This window comes from Callithrix jacchus, chromosome 5 (genome assembly GCF_049354715.1).
Source record: "Callithrix jacchus isolate 240 chromosome 5, calJac240_pri, whole genome shotgun sequence".
Classification (NCBI taxonomy): domain Eukaryota; kingdom Metazoa; phylum Chordata; class Mammalia; order Primates; family Cebidae; genus Callithrix; species Callithrix jacchus.
The window spans coordinates 63281590-63297872 of NC_133506.1; the positions used below are offsets into that span (position 1 = coordinate 63281590).

A 16283-nucleotide genomic window follows, 5' to 3' on the forward strand; every position below is an offset into this window, starting at 1 on the left:
TTCTTGAGGAAGTCAGAGGGAAGCAGGAAGTGGGTCAAAGCCATGAGCTCTGGTGAGGATCAGAACTCCTGTGGGACTTCTCGGAAGGACCTCCTGGCCCCCAGACCCTAAATACTTGAATGGTTGTTATGGGAAGAGATGAGGAGGCCTTTGAGGAGTCCGTGTCAGCAGCCCGCAGTTACTGAGCGGCTACGCGTGTGTGTCTGTCTCGGGCACCACACATAGCAGGCAGTGAGTGGAAGAGTCCTGGCCGCCACCTCACGGGGACACGGAATAACGGAATACACCCCAGTGAAGAGCACAGACTGGCTTTCTCTATGGAGATTTCCCTTCTGTCTTTTTTCTTTTGAGACAGAGTCTTGCTCTGTCTCCCAGGCTAGAGTGCAGTGGTGCAATCTCGGCTCACTGCAACCTCCGCCTCCCGGGTTCAAGCAATTCTCCTGCTTCAGCCTCCCAAGTAGCTGGGATTACAAGTGTGCGCCACCACGCCTGGCTAATTTTGTATTTTTAGTAGAGACAGGGTTTCTCCATGTTGGCCAGGATGGTCTCGAATTCCCAACGTCAGGTGATACGCCCACCTCAGCCTCCCAAAGTGCTGAGCCACTGTGCCCGACCCCTTTTTCCTTTTTTTATTTTTTTTTGTCTGATTGACCAAATGTTTTATTGTCTGTGAACTGCTCTTTCTACTTGATATCTTGTTGCTCCTGAGGGCAGCGCTGTGAACCAGGCAGGCATCTGTGTCTGGCCCATTTTACGGATGAGGAAGCGGAGGTCCTCAGGGTTAGGCCTGGGTGGGGGCCTCGTGGCCCTGGGCCAGCCTCACTGAATCCTCTTCCTCTCATCATGGAGCTGGGGGCCTGGGGTCTGTGCCCAGCAATGCGTCGTGTGTGATAACGTAGGAGACGCTTGTCGAATGGCTTTTGGTTATGTGCACACGCGGTCACAGCGCGCTTACGCAGCCCTCTGCAGTCCCATTCCTCCATGTTCAATGGCAGGTACTGGCTTTCCTACAGGTAGGGGAGGAATCTTAGTTCCCTCTGCCTGGGTGGAGAAAGTTGTCATGTCACAGGAAACGGTGGCCTTGGTCCAAAGAGTAGCTTCAGCGTGCAGCTCAGCTGTTTCTCAGGCAGGGGGCCTTAGATGAGACCCAGAACCTCCTGAAAGCCTCAGTTTCCCCCCATGTCAAATGGGGCCATTCATAGCTACTAGGACAACCTCCCTGGGCTGTGAGGATGCGATGGGTCCCCACAGCGGGCTCACCGTGTGAAACACTGTGCAGATAATCCACAGCCTGTCCTCCCTCCCCAGGAGCTAGAGGCCAGTGAAGGAAGCAGCACACCCTTCTCTGCCCGGGGGCTGATGCCACCCTGACACCCTGGGCCTCAGCGTCTGCCCCCGCTGCTGATGTCCACAGCCTAGGATTCCTTTGTCTCGGGCTGTGGAGCCCTCAGCTTCTCCAGGAGGCCACATTTCCAGGCAGCCACGGTCTTTGCCGCCTTCCTCCAGGGATCTTGGAGATGGATGATTGGATTGGGTCTCCATGGCAACCAGAGAGGCCAGGCTGCCTGCTCATGAGGGGCCTCATCTGTTCCCAGCAGTGGAGGCAGAGCCAGAATGGAGAGCTCCTGCAGCAGCAGCTGAGCCACCCCCAGGAAAAAGCCATCCCGTGGCCTCTGCCCTGTGGCCTCATCCTGTGGCCTCTGCCCTGTGGTCTCTGCCCCATGGCCCCTGCCCTGCCTCCAGCTGCCACTTGGCTGGGTCAACGAGGGGCTCCAGGCCTTAGGGTGAGGGTGGGGCTGTCTGTGCTCACAGTAGCTGCTCCAGGCCAAGGCCAAGGTCCCTGAGTGAATGAGATGGGGGCTGTCCCCCACCACCCTGTCCTGCCCACACTTTACAATCAGAGCAAAGCCCTCTCCTTCCATCTTTTCTTTTCTTCCCAGATGAACCCCAGTGTCTGCCACGACTTAGGTCACGCCCTGCCTCTTACAGGCAGCCCTCCGCATGTGTACTTACCGTAACAAGCTGCCTGGCCGATGGCTTCCTAGCGCTGCTTCAGAGTCTTAGTTCCATTTGGTGATAAAGATGCTGACTTCAGGGTCCTTGTCTGAACCTGGCGGTTCTTGGCCTTTTTGTACGTTAGAGTCACAGGCCTCATGCGCAGGCCATTCCAGGCCAATTCTGCAGGACTCTCTGGGGTAGGAGCCAGATAGTGTTAGCATCCCAGCTCCCCAGGGATTCCAGTGCGCAGTGAAGTATCTTAGGATTCACGTTGTAAACTGGTCAGGTGCGGCGGCTCATGCCTGTCATCCCAGCACTTGGGGAGACCGAGGCAGTCAGATCACCTGAGGGCAGGAATTCGAGACCAACCTGACCAACATGGCAAAATCTAGTCTCTACTAAAAATGTCAAAATTAGCCAGGCATGGTGGCGGGCGCCTGTAATCCCAGCTACTCTGGAGGCTGAGGCAGGAGAATCATTTGAACCTGGGAGATGGAGGTTGCAGTGAGCCGAGATCACGCCACTGTGCTCTAGCCTGGGCAACAGAGCAAGACTCTGTCTGAAAAAAAAAAAATTCCAGTTGTAACTATTCAAACAGCCTGTGCTGAATGGAAGCTGATGGGTGAACGGCGGAGTTAGCTGACGATGTGCTGTAGCTGCGACCCACTTCAAGTTGCCAAAACCCTGGTTTTGTTTTTTGAGGCCAGGGGTCCCTAGGGGTACTTAGCACCCAGGCAGGAGACCAGGGGAGTAGTGATAACAGCCACCATTCGGTGAGCGCCGGCTTTGGGTCGGGCGCCTTTCGAGACCTGCGTTTTCTCACTGCAGCCTCACAGAAGCATCGCTGGCTATAGATACTGTTTGTCACCCCTGTGATAGGAGAAACTGAGGCTCTGGACGGTTACCTAGCTTGCCCACGGTCACAGGGCTCAGAAGGGCTCAGAAGGACTCAGTCGGGAAAGGAACTTGAGTCTGACTCCGAAGCCTCTGCCCTTGACCTCTCAGCTTTCCTGGCCCTCCAGCCTCTGTCCCACCAATCAAAGAGCAGGGGGCCCTGAGAGGGAGGTGGCTCGTCCCCCGGGAAAGATGCTGGATACATCCCCCTGGGCAAGGGGCTCCCCCTGGTATTAAATACCTCCTGGATCAGCAGGGGGCACCTGCGCCTCCAGGCATCCACTCTCCCTTTCCCCACGGCAGCCCCTCAGCTTCAGCCGACTTCCCCCAAGGCCTCTCCCACCTGGTTCTGCACCCAGTTCTTCCACCTACATCATGTTATTTAATGTCATTCTCACAATCACCCCGTGCATGGTATCCTTATCCTCAGCTTTTTATTTATTTATTTATTTTGAGACAGGTTCTTGCTCTGTCCCCCAGGCTGGAGTACAGTGGCTCAATCTCGGCTCACTGCATCCTCTATCTCCCAGGTTCAAGTGATTCTCCTGCCTCAGCCTCCCGAGTAGCTGGGATTACAGGAGTATGCCACCATACCTGCCTAAATTTTTGTATTTTTAGTAGAGATGGGGTTTCGCCATGTTGGCCAGGATGGTCTTGAACTGCTGACTTCAGGTGATCTGCCTGCCTTGGCCTCCCTAACTGCTGGGATGACAGGCGTGAGCTGCCACGCGAGGCTCGTTATCCTCATCTTACAGATGACTTAAGGTCAGAGGGGCTGTGACTCAGAGGGGCCGCCGCCGATCACTTCATGCCCCGGGAGCTGATGTTCTAACCTGGCTCCCCAGGTATGCGGCAGCCCTGCCCCCACTGGGACAGGAAGACCCTGGACTGCGAGGTCACCTGCAGGTATATGTTTCCCTCCAGGTTGTGTGGGGAGGCCAAGGATGACCAGGCAGCTGAGGGGGACATGGGGCTGTGAAGGAGATGGGCCACCATGGAGCTTGTCAGCCTTGGAATTGACCTCATGTGTGAGTGCAGCCATGACAGAGTGAGCCAGAGCCACAGAGGGGCCTGTCCGGAGCGTGCCATGCGGAGGGTGGGTGAGTGGGTCAGTCCTCTTCCTTTGGTGGCTGTGGACTGTGTGGCAGCCTCCTTCCCTGGCCTGCTGCTGAGGCATGGAGGGGGTGGTGGACCACCATCCTCCCTGCCTGGAGTTGCGCCCAGGCTCAGAGACATGACGTTCTTGGCCCGGGCCCTGCCTCGGTGCCCACCTGCAGGTGCCTCTGCTCTGCTGTGGGGTTTTATGATTGGAAAATGACCCCGCAGGCAGGTGCCCTCACCTTGGCATTTGCAAGTCCCATTTCCCAGACACGCCAGGACAGCTCTCCCACATCCTTCAAATCTTTGGCAAGTGATTTCTCACTGAGGCCCGTCCCGAACTCTAGTCAGTTATAATCTGCCCCGCCCCCACTCCTCCTTACCCTGCTGTGTCAGCCCCTTCTATCATATGAAAGGGTCTCCTCAGGCCGGGTGCGGTGGCTCACGCCTGTCATCCCAGCACTTTGGGAGGCTGAGGTGGGTGGGTCAGTTGAGGTCAGGAGTTCAAGACCAGCCTGGTCAACATGGCGAAACCCTGTCTCTGCTAAAAACACAAAAGTTACCTGGGTGTGGTGGCACATGCCTGTAATCCCAGCTACCTGGGAGGCTGAGGCAGGAGAATCACTTGAACCCAGGAGGTGGAGGCTGCAGCCACCCAAGATCGCACCTCTGCACTCCAGCCTGGGTGACAAAGATAATTTACTCAGATGTTACTGTTTGCTGCCTCCTTGGGAGTAGAAGGTGAATTCCAGAAGCTCATGAATTTCTGTCCATTCTATCTACTGCTGCTGAAGCGCCTGGCACATGCATATACTCCGGGACTGTGTGTTTGGCCACTGCCTGTTGGCATGAATGGTTTAGGGCCGGCCTAACCGGGGAGCTAAATCACCCCAAAGAGGCTGCCCTGATACAGGTAGCACCCGAGGGGTGGTGGCACACCTCCACTGGCTGGTTCCCTTGTGCGGGGTTGCCAGCCTCTCGGGTCCACACCTGCGCTCCAGACTCAGCTGTCTGGCTGCCTGTTGGGTCTCCTGACAGGGATGATTGTGAGTCTTCCCAGTCCAGACGTGTCTCCACCTGGACTTTGGGTCTGTTCCCTGGTAGACAGCTTCCCCTTCCTGTCCACAGCCCAGTCCCCAAGCCAGAGGACCCTCATGCGGCTGCATTTTCATGTTCAGGAAACTCTCCTATTGCCGGTCTTTGCCTTTCATTCCCACCACTGTTGCCTCTGACAACCGTGGAGGGACGCTTTGCCCCATTCCACACCATCTCACAGTGGCTTCGTTTTCCTGAAGTCAGCTTGCTGTTTTGGCTTCTGTGGCTCCAGTGTCCATGAAATCCGCCTCTTCAGAACAGCGCTCCAGTCCTCGGCTTCAGTCAAATTCATCTATTTATCAGTGCAAAGCCTGTGCGTCCTGGGCATCCTGCACACTGAGACCCTGCAGAAATGGCCCTCTTCCTCCTTCATGCCCCTGTGATGGGGCTTTTCCCACTTGTGAACCTGAGGCGGCCACCCACCTCATTTTCATATTTGTATGAGTCTGATGTGTTATCATAGTGTAAGAGTGTAGGTCTTGGAGTCAGACGATCTGCGTCCATCTGCATTTCCACCTGACAGCCGTGAAATCTCGGGCGTGTAACTTGGCTCCCTGCTCTTTCATTTCCTCAACTGTAAATGAGTGCTAATGGCGCAACTTAGATTTTACATCTGTGAGACTTTTTTCAGGCAGAACGCGCATGCTGGCTCATGCCTATAATTCCAGCACTTTGGGAGGCCACGGTGGGGGATTGTTTGAGGCCAGGTGTTCCAGACTGCTTGGGCAACACAGCAAGACCCTGTGGCTACAAAAACTTTTTCGAATCAGCCAGGCATGGTGGCGCACGCCTGTAGTCCCAGGTTCTTGAGAGGCTGAGGCAGGAGGATCATGTGAGCACAGGAGTTCGAGGCTGCAAGGAACTATGATTGTGGCACTGTACTCCAGCCTGGGCAACAGAGTGAGGCTCTGTCTTTAAATTAAAAAAAAAAAAACAAAAAAACTTTTCAAGTGAACCAGTCTTAAGCATAGAGTGTGATGAACAGTCCCATATGTCTGCTTGTGTAACTAACACCCAGATCAAGGTATGGAACATCCTCAGCACCCCAGAAAGTTACCCCTGCCCCATCCCAGTCAGCACTCCCCTCCCCATGGTCCACCCCAGGTGGTCGCCACCATGGCCGTCTGTCACCATCCATTTGTTTCGTCTGTTCTTGAACTTTACATTTAGGTGGGTGCAAAACTAACTGTAATGACTGTAATCCTAACACTTTGGGAGGCTGAGGTAGGTGGATCACCTGAGGTCAGGAGTTCAAGACCAACCTGGCCAACACGGTGAAAGCTGGTCTCTAATGAAACAAAACAAAACAAAAAATTAGCCTGGCGTGGTGGCGGGCACCTGTAATCCCAGCTACTCGGGAGGCTGAGGCAGGAGAATCCCTTGAACCTGGGAGGCAGAGGTTGCAGTGAGCCAAGATCATGCCACTGCACTCCAGCCTGGGCAGCAGAGTGAGACTCCATCTCAAAATAAATAGATAGATAGATAGATAGATACTTGTGGGTTTTACCATTAAATTACTTTTGCACCACGCTAAAATAAACGGACTCCTGGAGCAGGCACACCTCGCCTTACGCCGCCTCCATGCTTGGCTGAGCTTCAGAGATGCTCTGTGTTTTCCCAAATTGAAAGTGTGTGGTCAGCCTGTGCTCTGTCTCTGCATTACACTTCGGTGGCTCTCGCGATATGGTGGACGTTTTCATCATGTTGGCGTCCGTCTCAGTGATCTGTGCTCAGCGATCTCGCTGTTAGCACTGTTGTGGTTTTGGGGGCACCACACACTGCGCCCAGAAACTTAATCTATGAATGTCGTGTGTTCTGACTGTCCCACCCCAGCACTTCCCAGGCCTCCAGCCTCTCTCCTCCAGCCTCCCTGTTCCCTGAGGCACAACAATATCCAGATTATCAAGTGGGTAACCCTACGATGGCCTCTAAGTGCTCAGGTGAAAGGAAGAGTTGTGCATCTGTCACTTTAAATCAAAAGCTAGAAATGATTCTGTTTACCCTGGGTGCAGCGGCTCACGCCTATAATCCCAGCACTTTGGGAGGCTGAGGCAGGTGGATCATTTGAGGTCAGGAGTTCAGGACCAGCCTGGCCAATATGATGAAACCCCTTCTCTACCAAGAATACAAAAATTAGCCAGGCACGGTGTTGGACACCTGTAATCCCAGGTGCTCAGGGGACTGAGGGAGAGAATCACTTGAACCCAGGAGGTGGAGGTTGTGGTGAGCCAAGATCGCACTACAGCACTCCAGCCTGGGTAACAGAGCAAGACTCTGTCTCAAAAAAAAAAAGGAAAGAAAAAGAAACGAGTCAGCATAGTGAGGAAGCCTTGTTGAAAGCCAAGACAGGCTGAAAGCTAGGCCTCTGTGCTAGTTAGCCATGTTGTGAATGTTTTTTGAGGAAAACAAAGAAATGTTTTTTGAGGAAGTGAAAAGTGCCTCTCCAGGGAACACACAAGTGTTAAGAAGGGAAACAGCCCTGTTGCTGATATGGAGAAAGTTTGAGTGGTCTGGATGGAAGATCAAACCAGCCACGATATTCCCTTGAGCCAAAGCCTCATCCAGAGCAAGGCCCCAGCTCTCTTCAGTTCTGTGAAGGCTGAGAGAGGTAAGGAGGCTGCAGAAGAAAGGCTGGAGCTGGCAGAGATTTGCTCATGAGGTGAAGGAAAAAGCTGCCTTCATGACATAAAAGAGCAGAAGTGAAGCCGTGAGTGCTGATGTGGAAGCCACAGTCGGTTGTCCAGAAGATCCAACTGAGGCTGTAAAGGAAGGTCATACACCACACAACAGATTTGTGGCCGGGCGCATGGCCCACGCCTTCCACCCCAGCACTGTGGAAGGCCGAGGCAGGCGGATCACCTGAGGTCGGGAGTTCGAGACCAGCCTGACCAACAGGGTGAAACCCCGTCTCTACTAAAAATATCAAAACTGGCTGGGTGTGGTGGTGCACGCCTGTAGTCCCAGCTGAGGCTGAGGCAGGAGAATCATTTGAACCCGGGAGGTGGAGGTTACAGTGAACTAATATTGCACCATTGCACTCCAGCCTGAGACTCCATTTCAAAAAACTGTAACAACAGCAACAACAAAAACAGATTTTTTTTTTTGTCAGTGGAGTGATGTCAGCTCACTGCAAGCTTCACCTCCCGGGTTCAAGTGATTCTCCTGCCTCAGTCTCCCAAGTACCTGGGATTACAGGCACCCACCACCATTCCTGGCTAGTTTTTATATTCTTGGTAGAGATGGGGTTTCACCATGTTGGCCAGGCTGGTCTTGAACTCCTGACCTTGTGATCTGCCTACCTCAGCCCCCCGAAATGCTGGGATTCCAGCCGTGAGCCACTGCAACTGGCTGACCCCATCTTTTAAAAACAAGAAAGGAAAGAAAAAGACTAAAAAATAAAGTTAGTAACATTCAGCAATGATGGGGCTGGGGAGACCCTGCAGAGGGTGCCAGGCTGGGTCTCCAGTCCTCGCTCAGTCCTGCACAGCTACTGTCTCAGCTCACCAGGCACTCAGGAGCTGGTCCCTGCCTCCTCTCCGGGTGCCCTTCCTCCCTCTGCTCAGGAGCTGGTCCCTGCCTCCTCTTCGCATGGCCCTCCCGCCCCTGCTCACTCTGTGTGCCAGCCCTGCAGCTATTTATAGCCCCTCCAGGGCCCTGCCATTTCCCACTCTGTGCCACTGACAAACCTCCCACTGCCGGAGCTCTGCTCCTGCCCCCCACCCACCTGGCAGGCACCCACACACCTTTCGAGATCCAATTAATAACAGCAGCCGAGATTGACTTGGTGCTTACTACGTGCTAAGTGCCTTGCATGTTTCCGGTTTAACCCCACGGCGGCCTGGGCACTCAGTCCCATGTTGTCTCCCGTTCACACTCACTTGCTGAATTCATACCCGTGTAGGAGCAGCCACCTGTGCCAGGCACTGTTGGGAGGCACAGAGAGGTTAGGAGCACTGGAGCTGGCAGGGACCCAGCAGCCCGACGGATGCCTGTGCTCAGCGGGGCTCTCAGCACACAGCGTGGACTCTTCTGGAGCATCGAGGCCTCCCTGGCCACCTCCTGCCCACTGTTGCCCGCTCCCTTCCCTCTGCCTGTTTCTCTGGGCTGTAAGGACATAACTTGCAGAAAACCCAATATACAGGGCCTTCTATTTCCCATTAGCCAGAAAGGAGACGGGCTCTTTAAGTGTGGCTCAGCCACCCAACAGCAGGAGGGAAACGGCCCTGTTCTGTCTTTATTTACTTAATTTCATTTAATTAATTTTTATTTTTCGAGTCAGAGTCTCTCTCTGTTGCCCAGGCTAGAGTGCAATGGTGTGATCTCAGCTCACTGCAACCTCCATCTCCCACGTTCAAGTGATTCTCCTGCCTCAGCCTCCTGAGTAGCTGGGATTACAAGGTGAACACCACCACACTCAGCTAATTTTTGTATTTTTAGTAGAGACAGGGTTTCACCGTGTTGGCCAGGCTGGTCTTGAACTCCTGACCTCAGGGCTCCCATAGTGCTGGGATGACAGGTGTAAGCCACGTGCCTGGCCTCTGTTCTTCCTTGACCTCTTCCCTGTGGCAGCAGTAAAGCCACTGTAACTCCAGATATCACATGTGAGGTCAAGGCAAAAAGTCCCATGGGAATCATCAAAGTCTGGGCCTTGCCAGAGGCCCCACCATAGTTTGCTTGGCTGTCACTGGTCAGAAAGGAGGCAGGCAGCTCTTCCTGGTTATAAGAGAGGCAGAGAAAGTGGGTATCTCGCCTGGGACTGGTCTGTTGCCACTTCCTATAAAACGAGGGTAGAGGGTGGGGCATAGTGGCTCACGCCTGTGATCCCAGCACTTTGGGAGGCCAAGGAGGGTGGATCATAAAGTCAGGAGATCTAGACCAGCCTGGCCAAGATTGTGAAACCCCATCTCTACTAAAAATACAAAAATTAGCTGGGTATGGGGTGGTGGGTGCCTGTAATCCCAGCTACTCGGGATGCTGAGGCAGGAGAATCACTTGAACCAGGGAGGTGGAGGTGGCAGTCAGCTGAGATCATGCCTCTGCCCTCCAGCCTGGGCAACAGAGCAAGACTCTATCTGAAAAAAAAAAAAAAAATGAGGCTAGAATAAGCAGGGAAGAAGGGAAGATGGGTATTGCTGTCTGCCAGAGCCCTGGAGAGCAGAGTCCGTACATTAACTTTTTTCCAGAATCAATGCTCTAATGATTTTGTGCCATGGCCTTCCTACCTTGTTTCTGTGCACACACAGACATTTCCGCTTTTTTCAAACATGGGTGACATATGGTACAGGACTGTTACTCATCTCTTTTTCACTTAATAAGATGCTTTACGTCATCTGCATAGTTTTTAGTGGCTATATCGTGCTCCAGCTTATAGAAATACCGTAATTCGCTTAGCCAATCCCTGTGATTCAGGTTGCATTTAATATTCCACACTAACAAACAGCCCTGTGACTTCTGACTTTTTAATGTTCATTTATAACTGGTGTCACAGATCATAATCTTACTATGCTGGGTTTAAAGTTGTACCAACCACGAAACCTTTTGATACCAGTGACCAGACTGACTCTAGAAAAGCTGTGCTGGTTACAGATAGCCTCCGAGAGTTCCCGTGAGCCTCTATGCCCTGACAGCTCTGTATATTGTTATTATCTTAAAATCCTTGCCAATTTCATACAAACAGTGAAAACTGTATAAAACTTTACATTTTCTTTGATTACAAGTGAAGTTAACATTTTTAAAAATACACTTTGAATATTTGTACTTTTCGTAATTTTCCATTCATTTCCCTTGCACATTTAGAAAGCTGAGGTATTCATCTTTTCTCGTTGGCTTGTAAAAGTGCTTTACTGGCCAGGCGTGGCGGCTCTCGCCTGTAATCCCAGCACTTTGGGATGCCAAGGTGGACGGATCGCCTGAAGTCAGGAGTTGGAGACCAGCCTGGCCAACATGATGAAACCTCATCTCAAAAATTACAAAACTTGGCCAGGCATGGTGGCGTGCACCTGTAATGCCAGTTACTCAGGAGGCCTAGGCAGGAGAATCGCTTGAACCCAGGAGACAGAGGTTGCAATAAGCCGAGATTGTGCCACTGCACTCCAGCCCGGGTGACAGAGTGAGACTCCATCTCAAAAAAAAAAGTGCTTTTTGTATTCAGGTATTGTCATAATATGCAGAACACAGGAAAGTTTCTAGGAGAGGACACAGATGAGGCAGATTTGAGGGCAAAACGGGATGTTACCAGATGGACAAGGGGTAAGGAAGGGCGTGTGTGCGTGCGCTTGTATCTGTGTGTTTATAGAGATGTAAACATGTCTCCCTGTGTTGCCCAGGCTGGTCTCAAACTCCTAGGCTCAAGTGATCCTCCGGCCTTGGCCTCCCACAGCCCTGGGATGACAGGTGTGAGCCGCTGCACTTGCAGTGAGGGCTTTCTAGGCACAGGAGCAGCGTGTGCAGAGAGCGGGCAGCGTGCGCATGTCGGGCACTGCAACTGTCTTAGTGCTGCCGTTAGAGATCACCGTGGACTTGATGGCTTGAAGCAGCAGAAATTGATTCTCTTGCAGTCTGAAGACAGGCCTGCATCAAAGCCCCTTCCAAAGCTGCTGGGGCACGATGCTCACCAACTTGCCTCTTCCAGTGTCTGGCAGCTCCAGCCGTTCCTTGGTGGCAGCCCCACTCCAAACCCTGCCTCTGTCTTCCCACAGCCTTCTCCCCTCTGCGTCTGCGTCTCTCCCCTTTCTCTTTCCATAAGGACACAGAATTGGATTTGGACTCACTGGTTAATCAAGGATGATCTCATCTTGAGATGCTTAATTAAATCCACGAAGACTTGTTTTTTCCAAATAAGGTCACATCCACAGGTCCCAGAATCAGAATGTGAACACACCGTGTGGGTTGGGGGGCCATCACTGAGCCCACCACCAGGACCTGGAAGGAGGCTGGAGAACAGGGCAGGAGAACAAGGCCCTGGAGAGGTGGGGCAGGTGCTGACCACAAAGGACCTTGGGCTGAGGATGGGGCTGTGCCCTGAAGTGGATGGGGAGCTGTGGACGGGCAGCTGTGGTTGGGCAGCTGTGGATGGGCAGCTGTGGACGGGCAGCTGTGAACGGGGAGCTGTGGATGGGCAGTTGTGGATGAGGAGCTGTGGACAGGCAACTGTGGATGGGCAGCTGTGGATGAGCAGCGGTGGACAGGGAGCTGTGGAACCTGTCCGATTTGTGAGCCGATACAGCCAGCACTATGGGGAGAGTCTGGAATTGTCCTTATGAGAGTTGGCTGGCGGGGGGTGTCACTTCACAGTACAGGGATGAGGGGTAGCAGTGGGAGGTATCTGGCATCTGAATGACTCCCAGCTTTCCTGCATGAGTGGTCTGGGGCATTAACTTCAGGAAAAGGCTGAATTTGAGGTTCCCGAAGGTGGGAGATGCCCAGGAGTTCGAAGCCCACACTTCTCCCAGGAGTATGAACACTGTGTGGGAGAGGAAGGTGAAGGAGGGTGACGGAAGCCTGGCGAGGACCAGTCCCCGACCACCACCATCCTCTTCCTATGACAAACTTTAAACACAGAGAAGTTGGAAGATTCCATAGTGGACACCGCTCACCTGCTGTCTAGGTCGGCAGCGACCACTTTTCCACACTTGCTTGATCAGACACTATCCGTCTTTCCCTCCCTGTGGACAGCAGCATTCCATCTGTTTTTCGTTGTTTTGTTTTATTGAGACAAAGTCTCACTCTGTCGCCCAGGCTGGAGTGCAGTGGCGTGATCTCGGCTCCCTGCAACTCCCTTCTCCCAGGTTCAAGCGATTCTCCTGTCTCAGCCTCCCAAGTAGCTGGGATTACAGGTGCCTGCCACCACACCCAGCTAAGTTTTGTGTTTTTTGTAGAGATGGGGTTTCACCATGTTGGCCAGGCTGGTCTCAAACTCCTGACCTGGTGATCTGCCCGCCTCAGCCTCCCAGGTGCTGGGATGACAGGTGTGAGGCACCGCGCCCAGCCATCTTATATTTAATGTATTTCAGAGTAAGTTGCAGAGTGGTGCACTTCTCAGCATTCCAGCACGTCATTCACTAGAGCTCAGTGTTTATCCAAGTGCATACGTCGTCAGTGTACCACCTGATACATCTTGATGAACACATTTGCTTGTATATCTCAAGCCCCGTCCAGATAGGGAGAATTTTCAGCCTAGTTTCCTTGTGCCCATATAGTGGACTCATGTCCCCACACCACCCCCAGAGGGAACCATGAGTTTGAGTTTTTTCAGCCATGGATTGATTGTGTGTATGCAGAGCGTCGCATGCGCGGAAGTGTGGAGGATGTGCCCTTTGTGCTGTGTCTTCTGTGCAGGGTCATGTCTGGGGGGCCATTTGTGCTGCTACACCCTTTCACTGATGGACGATATTCTCTTCTAAGTATCTATAAGGGACACCAATTTTTTTTTATTTTCCTTTAAGTTCTGGGATACATGTGCAGAGTGTGCAGTTTGTTACATCGGTATACATGTGCCATGGTGCTTTGCTGCACATATCAATGCATCATCTAGGTTTTTTTTTTTTTTAGACAGATTTTTGCTCTTGTCGCCCAGGCTGGAGTGCAGTGGCACAATCTCAGCCCACTGCAGCCTCCACCTCCTGGATTCAAGTGATTCTCCTGCCTCAGCCTCCTGAGTAGCTGGGATTACAGGCTCTCACCACCACACCCAGCTCATTTTTGTGTTTTTAATAGAGATGGGGTTTCTCCATGTTGGTCAGGCTGGTCTCGAACTTCTGACCTCAGAAGATCCGCCTGCCTCGGCCTCCCAAAGCGCTGGGATTTCAGGTGTGAGCCACCGCATCCAGCCCTGTTATCTATGTTTTAAGCCCCGCATGCATTAGGTATTTGTCCTAATGCTCTCCCTCCCCTTGCCCCCCGCTCCCCCAACAGGCCCTGGTGTGTGATGTTTCCCTCCCTAGGAACAGCAATTTTTAAGGAGTGGTTAGAGAAATAATATTTGGCCAAGGAGCCTGGGAAGGAAGAGTGAAGGTCACAAGAACAGCACCCAAGCCGGGATGTCAAGGCAAATCGCCTGGATCAGTTGGTTACATTAGGTTTCACTGCAGATAACAGAAAAAACAAGAACCAGTGGTTTTAAAAGCATTGGCATTTTTTTCTTTCTGTTGTGTAAAAATGTCCAGAGGTAGGTCAGTTGTCCTGGGGTGGGCTCCCACTGTGCCGTCAGTGGCCTGTACTCCTAGCTTTCTGCCCAGCCATCCTCAGTGCTGGCCTCTAGCCTCTGGCTTACCTCATGGTTCAGGATGGCTGCTGGAGCTCCAGCCATCCTATCTACTCTCCAAACCAGCAACAGAAGGAGGAACAAAGGCAACATGGGTAGTGAACCTTTCGGCTAAATCAGTCTCTTTCAAAGTTCCACACCTATCCATTTAACATCTCGTTGGCCAGAACTTAATCATACGGCCCACACTATCAGGAAAGGTGTTTTTTAACTGGCTGCCGGGTGCACTGCTGCTGAGTACAGTAGGGTTTCTGTTAGTTGGAGGGGAAATGGATATTGGCTGCCAGCAGCCTTGTCAGGCACAGCTTGTGTGGGTGCGTCTGAGACACATGAACCAGCTCTTTCTTGAGCTCCGGTGCCCAAGCCACTGTCTATGCAGCATACTCACCCGTGGCCTTTGGAGCCTGAAGCCTGTACCTAGGAGGTTCCAATCTTCCTTCCCCAGCACTCCTGCCTTCTCCAAAGGTTGGTTTCCCTGGCTTTTCTGTGTCCCTCATGGGGCCAGACTCCGGCCAACTGGATGATGCTTCACCTCTTCCTCCTCCCCTGGAAGGACCAGTTCACATCCCACCAGCCACAGACACAGGCGTCCTGGTCTCCCGGGACTGGGCCTTATGTCCTAGGTGTGTGGTGTACATGCATCTCAGTGGGGCATGGTGTCTCTGGGTCCCGCCCAGGTGTGTGGGGTACACGCATCTCTGGGGGAGGGGCGTCTCTGGGTCCTGCCCAGGTGTGTGGGGTACACGCATCTCTGGGGGAGGGGGGTCTCTGGGTCCTGCCCAGGTGTGTGGGGTACATGCATCTCAGTGGGGAGAGGGGTGTCTCTGGGTCCCCCCCAGGTGTGTGGGGTACAGGCATCTCAGTGGGGGAGGGGCGTCTCTGGGTCCTGCCCAGGTGTGTGGAGTACAGGCATCTAAGTGAGGGGGTGTCTCTGGGTCCTGTGGTTCATGCACATGCCCGTCTAGGGAAGAGACAGACATCCCCCTGGCAGCTGAATGGGGCCTTATCTGAGGGTCAGGGACAGGCAGCCGACAGGAGCAGGTGCAGCGCGCCTGGGGGCATTTGCTCAGCTGCCAAAAGGCCAGATTGGAGGGAGCGCCGCCATGGCCAGGCATCCTGGTGACCTGTTGACACTGTTCTCTGGCTGCGGCTACCTGCAGGCTGGTGTGTTGTAGCAGAAGAGGGAAGGGTTGGGCCCCGTGGAGAACTTGGCAGAAGCCTCAGACCCGACAGACGGTGTGTTCCTCCGTGAATGAAGGATTCATTCACTCCACGTGCTTCCCCGACAGCCTGCCACAGGTTGGTTCATGAGTGCTGGGCACGCAGTGATGGTTGAGGCACCCACCTCCTGCCCCAGAGGGTCAAGGACAAAGGGGCAGGACTCACTAGGGCGCCAGGGGGCCGCGTGCCATGGGGAGGACCAGCTGGGCGAATCCATGCTGGCAGATGACAGGGCAGGCCCAGCCAGCGCTCCTCACATAGTGCAGGACCCGATGCTTCCTGGTGGGAGTTGGCCTGGAGTTTCTCCCGGAGAGTTTAACAAGTGGACGCTGCTGCTGCCCCTGGGCAGTCCCTTGTGTAGGAGGCTCTGCTGGCCCCGGGGTTGCCAGGGAGTCTGGGGGATGGGCACAATGATGGCATCTCCAGTACCCGCAGCTGGCAGTGCCAGCCGAGTCTTACCCCTGCTCCGAGGTGAGTGTGAGGGGGTGTCCATGCCCCCGCCAGCCCCAGAAGCAGCACCCCATACTCTCCATTCCTGGCTGTGGGGGTCACTGTGGGAGGGTCCTCCTGGGTGCAGGGGCCTTTCCAAGGGCACCCTTGTAACCTTCTGGGAAGATGTGAAGCCCCGGGTGCTGCCTTGCACACCCCTCATTGCACTGGCTCAGCGAGGGGGGTGCCCCGGGCCTGGGCTCTGGAGCCCAAGTGGTGCTGGCAG

At 53.6% G+C, this 16283-nt stretch overlaps 1 protein-coding gene across 10 annotated transcripts in view; it reads left to right on the top strand.

Annotated features, from left to right (window-relative positions):
- ABR (ABR activator of RhoGEF and GTPase) overlaps window positions 1-16283 on the top strand; it is a 195673-nt gene that overhangs the window by 70378 nt on the left and 109012 nt on the right. For 2 of the 10 annotated variants that reach the window (XM_078372264.1, XM_078372268.1), the window contains exon 2: window positions 15508-15646. The exons of the other annotated variants lie outside the window; for them this stretch is intronic. The gene's annotated coding sequence lies outside the window, so the exon portion shown is untranslated. The remainder of the gene's footprint in view (window positions 1-15507; window positions 15647-16283) is intronic. 10 annotated transcript variants of the gene reach the window in all.